This window comes from Amphiprion ocellaris, chromosome 6, assembly GCF_022539595.1.
Source record: "Amphiprion ocellaris isolate individual 3 ecotype Okinawa chromosome 6, ASM2253959v1, whole genome shotgun sequence".
Classification (NCBI taxonomy): Eukaryota; Metazoa; Chordata; class Actinopteri; family Pomacentridae; genus Amphiprion; species Amphiprion ocellaris.
Window position 1 is genome coordinate 2883116 of NC_072771.1, and position 18027 is coordinate 2901142.

Sequence of the window (18027 nt, forward strand, 5' to 3'; positions counted from 1 at the left end):
GCTAGTTTTAAAAAGTTATTAGTCTTTGTCATGGTGCCCCTTTACTAGCTAAACTCCCACAATGCTCGATTACATCAGCAATTCAACCACAGAAGGTAGTTTTAAAAAGTCATTAGTCTTTGTCATGGTGCCCCTTTACGAGCTAAACCCCCACAATGCTCAATTACACCACCAACTTGGCTAAGGAAGCTAGTTTTCAAAACGTGAGCAGTGTCTTAAGTCATTAACTGTCACAGAAGTCTTTGTCATGGTGCCCCGTTGCTATCTAAACCCGTATAATGCTCAATTACACGTTTTTGGAAGCTTTATATGTATAAAGAAGTTACAATAATGGGATAATGGGTCTGTTGTTGCCCTAAAACGATGTGTCCTGATGTGAATATTATGTTTTTGCTAATGCTAGTGTTGTTTTTCAGTTGTTAGCAATGAGAGCTGCATATTTAAGATAAGATTCACTGATCTTTTACCGGATAAATTTGCGTTACAGCAGCTAGACAATTTTGTACTTAGACCACGCCAAGAATACCAGCAGTGCAACAAGGTGCATCTATTTTTTGTGGATTTATTGACTTGTTGGAAGCTTTACATGTAAAAAGAAGCTGAATTAATGGGTTTGTTATTATGGTAAAAGGGTGTGTCTTTATGTTCAATCATACTTTTGCTGAAGGTAGTGTAGTTTTTCAGTTGTTAGTGATGAACGCCGCAACATAAGATCTATTGATCTTTTACAGGTTATAGCAGCTAAATACAAAAGAATCATTGCACGAAACACAACTTTGTATTTAGACAACGCCAGAACTACCTGCAGTGCAAAAAGAAGGATCTATTTTTTGTGGATTTATTGACATTTTGGAAGCTTTACCTTTAAAAGGAAGTTGAAATCACAGGTTTCACTAACAGGGTGTGTCCTGAAGTTGTGTTTTTGAAGTCAGTGTAGTTCTTTAATTGTTTGCAATGGGAGGACCGTATATTTAAGATAAGACAAGATTTTTTTTGATCTATTGATCCCTCACTGGGTAAATTCACATTACAACAGCTCAACACAAGTCACTCGTGGTAGGAAACAAGATATTACTGCAGCACTATTCATTGATTTTGACTCCTGAGATTGTAATCTTGAGGAAACATCTCAAACGGACGCTTTGTCGTGTCAACTTTTCAACTCTCCGCCAGCAGTTTTGTTCTGTTTGGATTCCAGTCACTCTTTATCTGTTTTTCACACCTTTTAATCATATTTTGCTCTGTAAAATTAAAATAAAATGAGAAGATATGCGTTCTCACATTACAAAGAAACACACACTCTTACTTATCAGTTTCTATTTGGCCCAGTTTCACTCTCAAGTCAGTCGACTAATTTTAGAGTCGGGATGAATTTCTGACACCTCCGACGTCGTTTGATGTGCAGTTTGGGAATAATGACGTGCCAGGAATTGATGTGAAGTTTGGGTTGACTGTCAGCAGCTCCACTTCCCTTTGTGGCAGCTATAAAAAGATCCTTCATGATTTCACCGATCTAGTGTTTTACATGTCCTGCCTAAAACTGAAGCTTTCCGACTGATAAGATTTAAAACTGAACAGCAGAACAGACATTTCTTGATGCATATTTTCATTTTTTGTCTTTTTGCCCAGACTGAGGATGCAGTTTTCTTATAAATTTTACTTGAACTATGACTTTATTTAAACAGTTGGGGGTTCAGTTTGAGCTGAAGAGTTGCAGGTTAAAATATGTCAAAGGAAAAGTTTGGTTTATTTCAAACTTGAAGAACATTTCAAGAGACTTGTCATCAGAATTTGTCCAACTGACATGAACTTTGTTCAGTATGACTCAAAATCTGTATGATTCGTAAACTGTCCAAAATGACTCAAACTTTCAAAATATGACTTAAAATATTACTTAAAAACGTGTCCAACTGACATGAAATTTCATCAGTATGATTCAAAATTTGTCCAAAATGATTCGTAAAGTGTCCAGAATGACTCAAGGTGGTCCAAAATGATTCCAAAACTGTCCAAAATAATTCAAGTACGTCAAAAATGACTCAAAACATGCCCAAAATGAGTCAAAATTTTCCCATAATGACCTAGAACATGCCCAGAATGACTCAAAATTTGCCAAAATGACTAAAAACTTGACCATGATGGCTCAAAATTTGTCTGAAATGGCTCAAAACATGTCCACAGTTACTCAAAACTTGTCCAATTGATGTGAAATTTGTTCAGTATGACTCAAGATTTGCATAAAATGATTTGTGAATTGTCCAAAATGACCCAACATGTTTTAAATGACTCAAAATTGGCTTGAAACATGAACAATTTCTCAAAAATTACTTAATATTTGTTTAATATGACACAAAATTTATCCAAAATGACTAAAAACATGTCTAAATAACTTCAATATTTGAAGCTAAAGTTCGACTGATTCTTATTAAAGTCAATGTAGAGACACTGACACAAGCTTTTATTAGGATTGTTAGGATTGTAATGGTCTGCTATTTGGTTTCCCCAAAACTCAGCAGCAGAGTGTTGATTTTAAAATCTCTGCTGTGGTTTTAAGATCCTTTAATTGGTTTTTAAAGGTCTTGGTCCGATCTATTTATCCAATAAACCTTCAGATCTTCCATTAGTGGCCTCAGAAAACCCCAAAATGAGGCAGCATTTTGTTATTATGGTTAGAAAGTGATTTTGTTGATTTATTTTTGCCTTTACGAATCCTGATCCTGCCTCCGGTGTTTTCTCGTATTTATTTATGACCCCGATTCCTGTTTTATTGAGTCCTTCATTCATAATGCAGAGCTTTAAGGGATGGAGGGTTTGTTTTTAGTACCTTTACTAGTACCATTATTTCTGTTGCTATTATACATATTCAGTTAAAGTAATCAATAATGAGATGAGTTGGAGAGGAATTGACAGGAAGTACAATGAATGACTCAAAACACGAGCAAAATGACTCAAAGTTTGTACAAAATAATTCAAAACATGGTCAAAATGACTCAAAGTTTGTACAAAATAATTCAAAACATGGTCAAAATGACTCAAAATTTGCCAAAAAATAACTCAAAATTTGCCCAAAATGATCCAAAGCCTATTTGAAATTACTCAAAAACTGTCCGAAATGACTCAAAATTTGCCCAAAATGACTCAGAATCTGTCGGAAATGACTCAAAACCTGCCCAGAATGACAAAAGTGTCCCAAATGATCCAAAATTTCTCCAAATTTGTCCTGCATGACCCAAGATTTGTTTATTATGACTCAAAATTTTCCCAAAATGGGTCAACACCTGTCCAAAATGACTCAAAACTTGTCCAAAATGACTCAAAATTAACCAAAATAACCCAAAACTTGCCCAAAATGGGTCAAAACATACCCGAAAAGACTCAAAATTTGCAGAAAATGACTCAAAATTAACCAAAATGACTGATAACTTGGCCAAAATTACTCAAAACATGTCCAAAATTACTCAAAATTTCCCCAAAATGACTCACAGCTTGCACCAAAATGACCAAAAATTGTCTTACATGATCCAAAATTTATCCAAAGTGAGTCCAGATTTGTCCTGCATGACCCAAGATTTGTTTATTATGACTCAATTTGCCTGGAATGATTTAAAGCTTTTCCAAAATGACCCAAAAATGGTCCAAAATGACTAAGCATTCATCTAAAATGACTCAAAACCTGTCGAGCGTGACTCAGTGTTTGTTTATTATGACTCAGTTTGCCCAGAATGATTTAAAATGGCTTCAAATTGAGACAAAACTTGTCCTAATAATGAAAGTTTTGTCCAAAATTATTCAAAATTTGTCCAAAATGACCCCAAGTTTGTCCTGCATGACCCAAGATTTATTTATTATGACTCAGTTTGCCCACAATGATTTAAAACTTGTCCAAATAACTAAAGGTTTGTCCAAAATTAACCAGATTAGTAACAAAATTGTGGTCTGAAACTAAACTATGCATATGGTCCAATTGGTGCAGATGGTCAGAAGGAGTTTCTGAGACTTTTTTAAATGAGTTTTTTCAGGATTTTCTATCAAAGTGGGCCTAATAGTTGAAGATTCACCCTTAAAAACCACTCAGATGGTAGGATTTGAACCAGAAACCCTCCAGAAAACCACACAGTCTCGTTCTGCAGTGCAAGTTTTTGCGAATTACAGCCAAACTTTCCTCCGTAGTGTTTAAAAAGTTCCTCTTTTTAAAGTGTGAATGTCAGGATATTGCCACGGAGCTACGTCTCCCAGATAAAAACCTCGTCTGTATCGGCGGCGGCTCAAAGGAGAAGTTCTGCCTGGAAATTATGAGAAAGAACAGAGAGCTGCTTTATTATTCCGTCCACAGAAGGAAGCTCGCCTTGCATTTTTATTGCTCGCCGTTCCGTCTCCTTTATTGTCCTTATAGTGTTTGTGAAGCACTTTGGGCTAGGCGCTGGAAACTTCAATACGCAGCACATTAAGTTTACATTTCATGCCCGTGTTTGTGTTTGCAAGCGTCGCCGCGGGAGATGAGCAGGTAAATTTCCACTGTGGACGTTGGGCTTATCAGCTGAAATATCTGTAAAGGAGCTCTCTGCTGTGTCGGCATCGTGTTAACACCAAATGTCTGCTCGCCGTTTCACTTCAGGACACTTTTCTCTATCGTCTACGGCTTTTCTACGTCATAGTGAACGTGTATTTAGAGTTCACCAGCAGATTTTTATACAGTAAACCAAAACCCTTCTGGAATAGTGAAGTATTTATGTGAAATAAAATGCAGCAGTAGGTTCAGTTGTGTACAGAATGACTAAAAGTTTGCCCAAAATCATTCAGAATGTCTAAAATGACCCAAAACCTGTCCAAAATGACTCCAAATTTATCCAGCATGACCCAAGATTTGTTTATTATGACTCACTTTGCCCAAAATGAGTCAAAACCAGTACAAAATGACCCCAAACATGTCCAAAATGACTCAAATCTTGTCCAAAATGAGACAAAACCTGTCAAAAATGAGCCCAAACTTATCCAACATGACTCAAATCTTGTCCAAAATGACTCAAAATTTATTGAAAATGACTAAAAATCTGTCCAAAATTACTAAAGTTTTGTCAAAAATGATTCAAAATGTGTCCAAAATGACTCAAGTCTTGTCCAAAATAACTCAAAATTTATTCCAATGACTCAAAATGTGACCAAAATGACTAAAAGTCTGTCCAAAATCACTCAAAACTTGCTCTAAATTATGCAAACTGGTCAAAAAGGACTAAAGATTTGTCCAACATTCCTCAAAATGACAAAAAGTTTGTTGAAAATGATTCAAAATTAGTCCAAAGTGACTCAAATTTTGTGCAAAATCACTGGAAACCAGCCCAAAATGACTCAAAGCTTGTCCAAAATAACAGAAATTGGTACCAAAAGACCCAAAAATGGTTCAAAATGAGTAAAAATATGTCCAGCATGACTCAAGATTGGATTAATGTGGCTCTAAATTTGTCCAAAATGACTCAAAACTTGGCAAATTGACCCAATAAGTTCAAAATGACCCCAAATTTTCCCAAAATGACTCAAAACTAGTCCAAAGCAACTAAAAAAATGCCCAAAATAACCTAAAATTCATCCGTAACGACCCCAAATTTACCCCAAATTATCCAAAATTTACCCAAATTTGCCCAAAATGACTAGTAACATGCCCAAAATTCATAGAAACATGCCCAAAAGGATGCAAAACTTTCCAAAATGGCCCAATATATGTTCAAAATGACCCAAAATTTTTCCAAAATGATGCATGATGAAAACATGTCATAAATGAACAAAAATATGCGCAAAATGACTCAAAATTTGCATAAAATGACTCAAATTTTACCTAAAATGACTGAAATTGGTCCAAATTTACTCCAAAATCAGTTCTTGTACAATGTGTGACCATAAGATCACACTTTTTTCCTGTACGTAAATCTGAATCTAAACAAAAAAAACATTAATTTACAGACATTTGTAGTCAATTTCACTATTTTTTCCAGTTTTTGTACATTAGTTTCCCAGTGGTTTGTTTAATGAATGTTTTTGCCACATTTTCACCTTTTTTTCCCAGTAAAACCAACCTAAACCATCACCACCACTCAGAAGTCCATTTATTTCCTTCAGAGACGAGGATGTTTTTCCTTCACATGATTCTCCAATAAGTCAAACTGTGAGGCGTTCGGCTGCAATAAGAAGCGAGCTGATGCATCTGTTATTATAACGCCCAGAAACCCTGCCGCCGTCCACTCATTAAACCAGAACAAATAAGGACCTTCATATATCTGCTACTGCACATCATCTCCTGGACGCAATTCCAGCTGCGATCGGACGCGAAGCCAGTCGCCTGCGGTGTGAACAGGCAGCAGGTGGGATTCATGTTGGAGCGTTTTTAACCAGGTAATGGAGGCATCATGTGTCCGAGCACGACCGACCAACCAGAGGTCACCGTCTGGACGGGTTTACTGAACATTTCTAACCTCCCTGGTGGCTCCTGCAGCTCCGTGTGGATGGAAGGCTTCTGATTTGAGGAAATGGCTGCACATGCTGCCCTCTGATTACAGTTTATTCCTCAGAATAACCAGACATTTAGAGGACAGAAGGTTTATGGAAAGATGTAACCTGCAGGGCTGAAAGAATGAAGCTGCAGTTCCTCAAATGGCCAATAGAGGCTTGAATCAAACCCCATAGACCTCCATGTTAAAACGTCTAACTTTATGGCACAAAACAACCATATTGACAGCCTAGTGCAGAACATATTTTGGTCTGTACAGCTCATTTTCACATTTATGACAACTGTAAACCTGCCAAAAATGAGTCAGACTGGTCCAAAATGACTCATAGTTTGCCCAAAATGACCCAAAACGTGTCCAACATCACTCAAAATTTGCCCAGAATGACTTAAAACCTGCCAAAAATTAAATTGACTGGTCCAAAATGACTGATAATTTGCCCAAAATGAAGCCAAATTTGTCCACCATCACTCAAGATGTGCCCAAAGTGACTCAAAAAATGCTCACAAAGACCCCAAACTTGCCCAAAATGGCCATAAACATGCCAAGAAATGACTCAAAAACTGCCCAAAACTTGTCCAAAATGACCAAACTATGCACAAAATGACTCAAAATTTGCTTAAAATGACCCAAAACTTGTCCAAACATTGCTCAAAATTTGCCCAAATGACGCACAAACGACTGAAACGGCTTGTTTTATTTTGATGTTTTTTATGTCTTTCGGGAGTCATTTCTGAGTTTTCTCTCCTTCTTCGTGGTTGTTCTGTTTCCACGGAGGTCCAGGACTTTATATTTCAGTGAAAAATGAGCCCACAGTGAGGAAAGTGGATTTCAAAGATTATCTGCAGCGTCAGGGTTTTGTGGCAGCAGGGCTGCGAGGTGAAAAGTCTGGGGGAGAGATAACTCCCCTGGCCAGCCGCTGTGACCAGCTGAATGGACGGAGAGAATCAGGCCTCGGTCCATGAAGGCTGCCTGGACCGAGGCCCGATACTACGCTGCTGCTGCATATTAGAATTAGCCTCTCACACTGGGCCTTTATTCAGGGTTCAGCGGGAAAGTCTGGGAAAGGAATTTCATTCTGTGCACATCCTTGGAAATACGTACAGTGGCGCTAAAAAAAGAAGCAGGAGTCTTGCAGCGGAGAAAACAGAAGGTCTGCAGAGCTCCTGGGTCACAGAAACAGGAATCTGTTGGTAATTTCAATCAGTCTGGGTGTTAAATATCATGAATGATGAATCAATAATGATGATGTGTACCAAGAGGATTCCTAAAGGATTCTCACAGGATAGAAAAACTATTAATCATAAGACTGGGATGGAAGTGGAAATAAGTTAATGGGAGCATGTAGGTCAGTTTATATATATATATATATATACATGCACTTCTAGTATTCTTTATCGAGAACATAATGACTCGACATTTGCCCAAACTGACTCAAAATATGCCCAAAATGACTCGAAATTTGCCCAAAATTACCTAAAACATGCCTAAAATGGCACAAAATTGACCCAATATGATCCAAAATTACACAAAAGGCAGCAGATGGTTCATAATCATCCATCACTCCTTGAAAAAACCCATTTCAAGCGGAATCGCACCATTTATTAGTGAAGCAAAGACGCTGCTTTAAAAGAGAAATTCATTTACATTCCTGGACGGAGCGAAAACAGAACATGAGAGGAAGCGTCTTTTTCTGTGCTTCTGTCAATGCTGAGGATTTTCATTTTGACGTCTCCAGACCGGATAAAGTCTGGAGGAGGAAGTGGGGAAATTTTGGCCTCCAGCTCCTCGACAGTCAATAATCCAGTGAACTGTAGAGGAAACGGTGACACTTCTCTCTTTAAATCAACCCATAATTGACGTTTTACGCCCTGCGTGAGAATAAATTAACCCGAAGTGAGCGGGGAGGACGATTCATGGCAGGTTTCGTCCGTCTTCACGCTGTGTTCGGGGACTATTTGGCAGCACGGTGCCGAATTAAAGGCCAGTTATGGCTCGATATATCAGCGCAGGTCCAGAATCCATTTTTTATGCTCATCCAGAGTCTGTCCTTCACCTGGGGGAGTCGGCTGAATGTGAAAACTGTCCTTTCATGCTGCCGTGAATATTTCAGTCCCTGTGAAACTGCTGGCAAAGCGCTCTGCTGCTCCATGGAGCTCCTTTTCTTTATTTTGTTACAGCGTTCATCCTCCACGAGCCCAGAGAAGCTTGAAGACGTCCGGGAGATCTGAGGGAAGCGACAGCGATGGGATTCCGTTTTTCCGTCCAGTCAGGTGTTCGACCGAAGAAAACAGCCTCCAGGAGAAACAGTCAGCTGTTAGTGAAGTTTGAAGGTTTAATCTGAGATGTACAGACTCTAGACAGGACGGAAACCGCAAACGACTCAAAATATGTCTAAAATTACTATATATTTGCCCCAAACTTACTCAAAACATGCCTGAAATGACTCCAAATTTGTCCAAAATGACTCAGAATTTGCCCAAAATTCACCCAAAATGATAGAAAATTGTCCTAAAATGATTCAGAATGTACCCAAAATGACTCGAAATTACTCAAAATGCGCCCCAAATGACTCAACATGAACCAGAATGAATCTAAATTTGCCCCAAATGACGCACGACAACCAAAATGACCCAAAATTTCCTTTTTCAAAATTACTCAAAACTTGCCCAACATGACCCAAAATATGCTCAAAATTTGCTCAAAATTTGCTCAAAATGACTCAACATCCTCAAAGTGATTCAAAATGTGCCTAAAATGACTGAAATTTACCCCAAATTACCCAAAATTTATCCAAAATGACTCAAAATTTACCTAAAATGACTCAAAAGTTGCCCAAAATGACTCGAAACATCCACAATGGTTTTCTGTAAATAGTTTTTGGATTAATTTAGTCATTTTTCCAGCAGAATGTGATAAATATCTGAACTAAACGTGCCTCTCTAATGTCCTGGAGGCTGTTTAAAGTTTGCTAAAGCCGGGACTTGATGGCGTGTGCAGCGTCAGCACATATCCGGTTGAATAATAAATAACAGGAGCACTGATGCATCTTTATTTATTAATCCAACAGGACCGTCTGATCTGTTGCTGACTCCTACAGCTCCATCGATCAATACTTTCATATCAGGAATTAAAGAACGTTAAGTGTCTAATGTGGAAGAGTGATTTATCAGCAGCTCTGCAGGTTCCAAAGCTTTACCATTCACTCTCATCATCAGTAGAAAGATGTTTCTCCATGCTGAATGTATCTCCAACAACTTGCTCCTCTGTTCACTGATTCTGAGCCATGCTGCATTTATTTCACTGTTGTTTTGTCATTTATTTACCTATTTTTTGTCACCTTTTGTGTCATTTTTGTCATTTTGTGACTTATTTGTGTCGTTTTGCATCTCATTCTGGTCATTTAATGGGTCTTTGGGACGGTTTTGTGTCTCTTTGTGGTCGTTTTGTCTCCACATCCAACAGATTTTGATATATTTCCATGTTTCCTCTCCAGTCTTTTCCTCTCTGCTCATCATCAGTAGAAAGATGTTTCTCCATGCTGAATGTATCTCCAACTACTTGCTCCTCTGTTCACTGTTTCTGAGCTATGCTGCATTTATTTATTCATCCAGTAACTGAATTTTCCTTTCAGTATCTCTTATCATCTCCATTTTTGTCCTTTTTTGTCTCGTTTTTGTCATTTTTGTCTTGTTTTTACTCAGAACTTGTTTGCAAATTCAACCTTTTTTCTCCATTAATTTGCAAAAAATCGGAGAAAACTCTTGTGTTTTTTTAGTAAATGACTGCAGACAAACGGTGTAAAAGGCCGAGCGTTTGCTGCAGCTCATTGAGGGATTAGGAGGAAAATGCGAGCTGATGGCCTCGTGATGAAAGTCCACTAGGGTTTTTTTTTTTTTTTTGGTAAACGAGTCCCGGCGCTGGCAGGAGAAACCGACTGGCAGCTTCAACACTTCACACATCCAGACCGCTGCAGGCTTTCTGTTTTCAGCACATCAAACGGCTCCCATGTCCTCAGGGACGCTGGGAAAAGAGAAACAGCGAGTCCTGGACGGAGAGGAGTTTATTTCAGTGGAGCGAAGTCGGAGAGACGACGGGTTCCTGCTCGGAGTGATGGTTTCTGAGGCTCTAACGCTGCAGGACGAAGCAGGTGAAACGAGATGGAATTAAAAAAGATGGAGCAGGAAAGTCTGAAAATCTTCTCTCAGGTTTCACAGATTCTGTTCGGTTTCGCTGCAGCCAGAATCAAACCTGGCAGCAGGTTCAGTCAACAGGACGCTGATGTAGTCGTCACTAATTAATGCTGCCGCAGAGGACAGAAACACCAAATACTGTCCGAACACGTGAAAAACAAATGCAAAGGCTTATTTTCTCTGCATGTCTTATTCATGCAAAACTTTGATGTAAAGCTTTGTGGAAACACTGTCTGCAGTTCACCCGAAAAGTCTCTGAAATTAATTTTGAAATGACACATGGCTCAATATTACACATTTTGTTTCATTTTTTGGTTCAAGAAAACTTTTTTTTTTTACATTTTATCAGATAAAAAACAAAAAACAAACAAGACTGTCTGCAGATCACCAGTAAACTCTCGCAGTTTTATATAAGACATGCAGAATGGAGTCATTTTTGTCAATTTTACACTTAGATTTGGCTAATTTTCACAATGGAACAGTAGATCACAAAGGATCAGTTCGAGGACCGACGGAAAGCTGAAAATCGGACCATTTTTTCTGTTTCCACAGTTTCCAGCTGTGATAAATGCTGTTATTTTGGCGATTTTTTTTTTTTTTTTTAAAATAAGACATTTTTTTAATCCTGCCTGGAGACAGAATCCAACTCAGGAGGACAAACAGGAGTTCTGGCAGCAGGTTCAGTCAACAGGATGCTGATGTAGTCGTCACTAATTAATGCTGCCGCAGAGGACAGAAACACCAAATACAGTCCGAACACGTAAAAAACAAATGCAAAGGTTTATTTACCCTGCATGTTTTATTCATGCATTGTGTCTCTGTTCCAACAGACATAAAGGAAGTCAAGGCTGGAAGCTGCAGAGTCAGACTTTTAAATGTAAATGATGAAGCTGATCAGGCTGCAGGTAAATCTCACCGGAAACCTGGGCTTTAAATCTGGTTTCTGTAGGTGAAAACACCAAAATCTGAAGTCATTTTGGACAATCCTTACCTTTTTTGGAATACATCTATGGTAAATTTGAATGATTTTGAGTCATTTTGTACAAACTTTTCGTTATTTTAGACAATTTTGGACAGGTTTCAAGTTATTTTAGACTAATCTTGAGTCATTTTGAACAATCATTCACTTATTTTGAAAATATCAGCTGTAAGTTTGAATAAACTTGAGTAACCTTGGATGAATTTGACTAACCCTAACCCTGACAAAATGGTGAAAAACTGGAATTTGTCTTGTCACATATAAAATTCTACTGATATTAAAGCCTCAAAAGTTGGTGAAATGTCGACCAAAGACTGTATTTTAGTAGAAATATGGATCCATCCATATATAGCTACACTTATATGAACTTCCTGGGGACACAATACCAGCCTCAATTGAAAATTGTGCATTTTTTTTTATTTCTGAAGGTCCAATCAATATTTTTTATTGTGATTTTTGATGATTTTGAGTCATTTTGGGCACATTTCATGTCAAAATAACCAGAAAATTGGAATCCTGTCTTCTAATATTTGCAACACATCAGATTCTACGGATGTTAGAGCCTCAAAAGTTGGTGAAATGTCGACCAAAGACTATATTTTAGTAGAAATATGGATCCATACATACATATACATACATATATGTATATATATATATATATATATATATATATATATATATATATATATATATATATATATATATATATATATATATATATATATATATATATATATATATATACATACAGCTCAGCAGCAGGGAAGTAATTAACGATTAGCTTCATTATTAATTAATTTATTGAATCTTTATCAGAGACAAGCTCAATTAATCACTTAAAACACTCACAACACTGGCTAACTGCTGCTGTAATGGAAGTAAGTGGTGAAAAGTAACAAAGTATATTTACTCCATTACTGCACTTACGGACAATTTTGAGTTACTTGTACTTGAAATGAATAAAAACAATAAATAAATTAATAAAGCACTCTGTCTTTACTTGAACATTTCCATTTTTTGCTACATTTCAGATCCAAATATTGCATTTTTTATGCCATAACATTTGATTTTACTTTAGTTACTTTGCAGATTTAGAATAAAATTTCAAAAACGGTAAATAAATAATGCTATAAACAGTAGATGAAGGTAAAACTTTGTTGATCCATGTGGAGAATTCAGTGCAGCAGATATAAAAAGATTAAATTGTAAAGTTTTACCAGCTTAAACCTTAAAGTACGAGTACTATTCTGCATAATCAGAACTTTTACTTTTGGTATATTAAGTATTAAGTATTTTGGACAATCCTTATCTTTTTTTGTCCGGCGTCTCCAGTATCTCTAACCCTAACCCTACAACACTATCTCAGAAACTATTAAAGAAAAAACCTGAAACCGTTACCTGTTGGATTTATTGGTCAAATTAAGCAGGAAAACCCGGATATTTCTTTGGTTTTTGAACGAGAACTCGGTGCTCCGTCCTGCGGCTCCAGTTCTGTTGAGGATTTACTCTTGTGAAAACGTTTACTCGCGTCTCGGCACCCCTCTAATCTAAAATCAAAATGTCATGCTCGATCCTCAATTACAGGACCGACGCTGAAGCCCCTGTCAACACTTTTAGCCGGCGGCCCAGCTCCCACATTAAGATCCGGTTACCGGCTCTATTTACATTCCCGAGGCCCGAAGGGGGCACCTGCTCCGGACTGGACTCACCTCGGATGAAACCGGAAACCTGTTTATCAGGTTCAGGCTGATGCAGGAGATGCAGACTTTAAGCTTTAAGGGGCTGCAGGTCCAGAGCTGTTGACCGGAGCAGCTCGGTTCTGGCGACACTGGAGAGCTTCTGCAGCTGAATCGACTGACAGATCCACTTTCAGTTTATCCTCATTTAACTCCGACCGTCATGTAAACAGCTGCAGCATCAGAGCAGAGGCCGTGAAGTTGTTATCAGCTGGTTTGACGTAACGCAGCAGCACCAGATTCACACTTAAACTCTTTTAAACATCTGATTAAACATGTCTCCAATTAAAAACAGCCACTCAGAATCAAATCTGCAACAGAAATGTAGCAATTTTTGTTGCTAAAACTGTTGGAGGAACTCGAAATTGAAGAATTTATGCAACTGTTGCAACACACATCAATAAATATGGCATCCATGGGTAAATAAACCAAATAAACCTCCAAACACAAACTAAAACCACATCAGATTTAAAATGCAAGTCAACAGGCAAATGATTTAGGCCGTAAAACCGATAAATACAAAATTAGTTGTGGTCTGAGGTCATTAAGCGTCTCAGAAGTCTTTGTCATGGTGCCCCATTGCTAGCTAAATTTCCACAATGCTAAGTTACACCAGCAACTTGGCTACAGAAGCTAATTTTGCAAAATATGAGCAGTGACTCGAGTCATTAACTGTGACAGAAGTCTTTGTTCACTAGCTAAACACCCCACAATGCTCAGTCATATCAGCAATTCAGCTACAGAAGGTTAGAGAAGTTATCAAAATGTGAGCATTGACTGAAATTAACGGTCACAGAAGTCTTTGTCATGGTGCCCCGTTGCTATCTAAACCCCCAAAATGCTCATTTACACCAGCAACATATCTATGGAAGCTAGTTTTCAAAATGTGAGCAGTTACTGAAGTCATTAATCTTCACAGAAGTCTTTGTCATTGTGCCCCTTTACTAGCTAAACACCCTGCATGGCTCATTTACAGCAGCAATTCAGCAACAGAAGCGTCATCCCAGTCAGCTTTGGTAAGTTATCAAATGTACGCATTGACGGAAATTAACCTTCACAGAAGTCTTTGTCATGGTGCCCCTTTGCTAGCTAAACTTCCACAATGCTCAATTACACCAGCAATTCAGCTACAGAAGCGTCGTCCCAGTCAGCTTTGGTAAGTTATCAAATGTACGCATTAACGGAAATTAACCGTCACAGAAGTCTTTGTCATGGTGCCCCTTTGCTAGCTAAACTTCCACAATGCTCAATTACACCAGCAATTCAGCTACAGAAGCGTCGTCCCAGTCAGCTTTGGTAAGTTATCAAATGTACACATTGACGGATGTTAAGCATCACAGATGTCTTTGTCATGGTGCCCCGTAGATGTCTAAATCCTTACAATGCTCAACTACAGCAGCGCCTTGCTACAGAAGCTAGTTTTGCAAAATGTGAGCAGTGACTGCAGTGATTAACATCTCAGAAGCCTTTGTCATGGTGCCCCTTTGCTAATTAAACCCTCACAATGCTCAATTACATCAGCAACATGGCTACAGAAGTTAGTTTTCAAAATGTGAGAAGTTACTTAAGTCATTAGCTGTCACAGAAGTCTTTGTCATGGTGCCCCTTTACTAGCTAAACACCCCACAGTGCTCATTTACGTCAGCAATTCAGCTACAGAAACATCATCCCAGTCAGCTTTGGCAAGTTATCAAAATGTACCCATTGACTGAAATTAGCTGCCACAGAAGTCTTTGTCATGGTGCCCCGTTGCTAGCGAAACCCCATCACTGCTCTTTGCTTTCCAACATGAACTTCCTGTAGTCTGAATGACGCCTCCTCTGGTCTCTACAGTAATAAACAGTAAGTGACTCCTGCTACTGCAGCTGGTCTACAATACATTTAATGGCATTTTCTGATAGTTTAGCTGAAAATAAGGGATGTAAATTTGCATTAATTGGGCTCTGAAAGTTAAAACTTGAGCTGCTGTGGCTCAAAAGTCAGATACATGCAGTCTATAGAGTGTTTATAAAAAGTACTAACCTTCCATGTAAGGCCCTGTTTTATTTATTTTTTTGCTTTTAAAGGTTGCATCATAGTCAATGTAGTTGGCTTTTTTGGAGTCCTACTCGATCCCAGCTTAACAATAAGAGTTTTGGTCGGAGGTCATTAAGCATCACAGAAGTCTTTGTCATGGTTCCCCTTTACTATCTCAACTCCCACAATGCTCTCTGCTTGCCAACATGAATCATTTGTTGTCTGACCGGCACCTCCTCTGGTCTCTACATTATAAAACAGTAAGAAGCTCCACCTGGTGGAACAACCAGGTACTACAGCTGATCTACAGTACATTTGAGGATACAGGTTTTCTCCGTCTTTTCAATTTTTTACGGCAAAGTTCCTGACCACCTAGAGAACATTAAGGAACCGCTTGGAGGCAGAAATGCAACTTTTTTTTCTCAAGGCAGTTGTCAAGCAGATACACTTGATTGTTCTGAATAACTTCATTCTCCGTATTATGTTGGAAAATACTAAAAAATAAACAACTCAGATCAGATCAGAGGCAATGAACCTAGAGGTGTTCCTATATTTTTTAAATAAGATTTTATCATTATATTCCACAGGAACACTGTATTTATTGAGATGTTTTGTTTTTGTTCCAGTAGTAGACATAACTGTGTATTTTTCTCCAAGACAGTTTGACTTTTAAAAGCTTTATTTCCTGCTTCCTGGTCCATCCTTATGCGCCACTTTGTTCCTTTCCTGCACTAATTCACAGTGGAAACCTCTTTATTTATAGAGGGGGAAAAACAGCACCAGGTGACAGTTCCAAATATAACGGAATCGAAATGCAGAGAGGCTCTCAGACATTCTGTGATGCTTTCAAATATTTATTCTCCCGCGGATCAATTTTTCTCATTTAATATTATCACTGCTGAGTCAACACGCACATACGGCTTCGATTTACTCTCCTGTCTGCTTTTGTGTCTTTTGTTTGGAGAAGCAACCTTGTTAAATGTGCATCGGTGGTTGTCGTTTTAATTAATTTATAAGCCTTTAAAAGCTCATGTCCAAATTCCTCTGCATATTTCTATTTGAAACACTGAAGGAAAACTACCTGCCCCAGTTATATACACGTCTTCTAAATCAGCTTTCTTATTCACGGTGCGTTCAAAACCCCCTCAACGATGTGGGGCATTTCGACCTCTGTGCTTTCACTCACTTCAGCTGCTGTTTACCATCAGCAAACATGTCAAAGTTATCGCCCAGGATGATGCACATGCTCGTCTTTTTAGCATGTTTCTCAAGTCGAAAAACGTCCAGAAACAATGTCAGCATGCGAAGCCCAGTTCATCCTGAAGATAGAAGTTTTATTGCTCGTTACGTGATGATTTAAGGGATTTATTATGCAGTAAAATGCCCTTAAATCTTCATGAGTTCCTCCGGATGAATGGCCGAGCTGTGCGGCTGATTTCATTTGCAGACGGACGACTGAATTCTTCTTCTGCGTCTTTATATTTTCACAACCAGGACAGACGGGGAAAAAATCACTACAATGACCGATTCTTCTTTCTGTGGATGTACGGGTGTGTGAGTACAAGAAAAACTAATAAAAAGTAGAAACAAACAACAATTTTATGATTTAAATCAAACTTCGTCAAACTGTAATAATACACAGCGACTGACAAAGTAGAAAATGAGAAGAACGTTTCAAAAACACTTAAATCCTGCATTCAGAATCTATGTAGCAGTAAAGGGTCCATGTCTCTTTAAGGGGCGATGTAGCAGCATGCCCATATTAGGACTTCCTGATCCGATCGATCAATAAAGGCATTTTATAACTGATCGGTATCAGCTTTAACTTAAATTCGATCCTTTGTTTACATCCACTACAGTGTCGTAAAGGGGGTTTCAGGATGCTAGAGATGCTAATTTTGAATAATTGGTCGCATTATCAATGAATAATCAATCAATCAATACCACAAATTGTGCACAGTGAACATGTTATCAGGGCTGATATTACCATTTTACACCAAAAGCTAAATTGACTCCGCTAAACATAATATATATGACGTTAGCTCTGTCTGTAGGACATTAAGCGCCACAGAAGTCTCTGTCATGGTGCCCCTTTGCTAGCTAAACACAAAGTTCTCTGTTTGCTTTCCTAATCAATAATTAGTTAATTATTACCATAATTTGAGCACAGTTACCATTTTGTCCTGTGTTAACACTGCCATTTTAGTTCACAGATGCAAAATTTTGAACCAAAACCACGTATTACTGGGATATAGGAGGTGATTAATCACAACGAAGTCTTTGTCATGGTGCCCCTTTGCTAGCTAAACCCCCACAAGCTGAAATTGCTGTTTCAGTTGACAGACAAATGATTTCAGATGCAAAATTGACTCTATTACACATAATAAATAGAGCATTAGTTCTGATCGGACATCATTAATCAGCACAGAAGTCTTTGTCATGGTGCCCCTTGCTAGCAAAATACTCTCTGCTTGCCAACATGAACTTCCTGTAGTCTGAGCGACGCCTCCTCTGGTCTGTACTGTGTTAAACAGTAAGACCAGGTACTACAGCTAAAGGTCAGTTGTTATCTCATTTAATTACTATTATTATTATTAGTTTATTTG

The 18027-nt window shown here is 38.2% G+C and overlaps 1 protein-coding gene across 3 annotated transcripts in view; it reads right to left on the bottom strand.

The window, feature by feature from the left end:
* The window catches only part of LOC111582069 (spermatid perinuclear RNA-binding protein-like), a 120405-nt gene that overhangs the window by 100405 nt on the left and 1973 nt on the right, over positions 1–18027 (bottom strand). Inside the window, exon 1 of one of the 3 annotated variants that reach the window (XM_055011361.1) lies at positions 13068–13215. The exons of the other annotated variants lie outside the window; for them this stretch is intronic. The gene's annotated coding sequence lies outside the window, so the exon portion shown is untranslated. Of the gene's footprint in view, positions 1–13067; positions 13216–18027 lie in introns of those variants that run through there. 3 annotated transcript variants of the gene reach the window in all.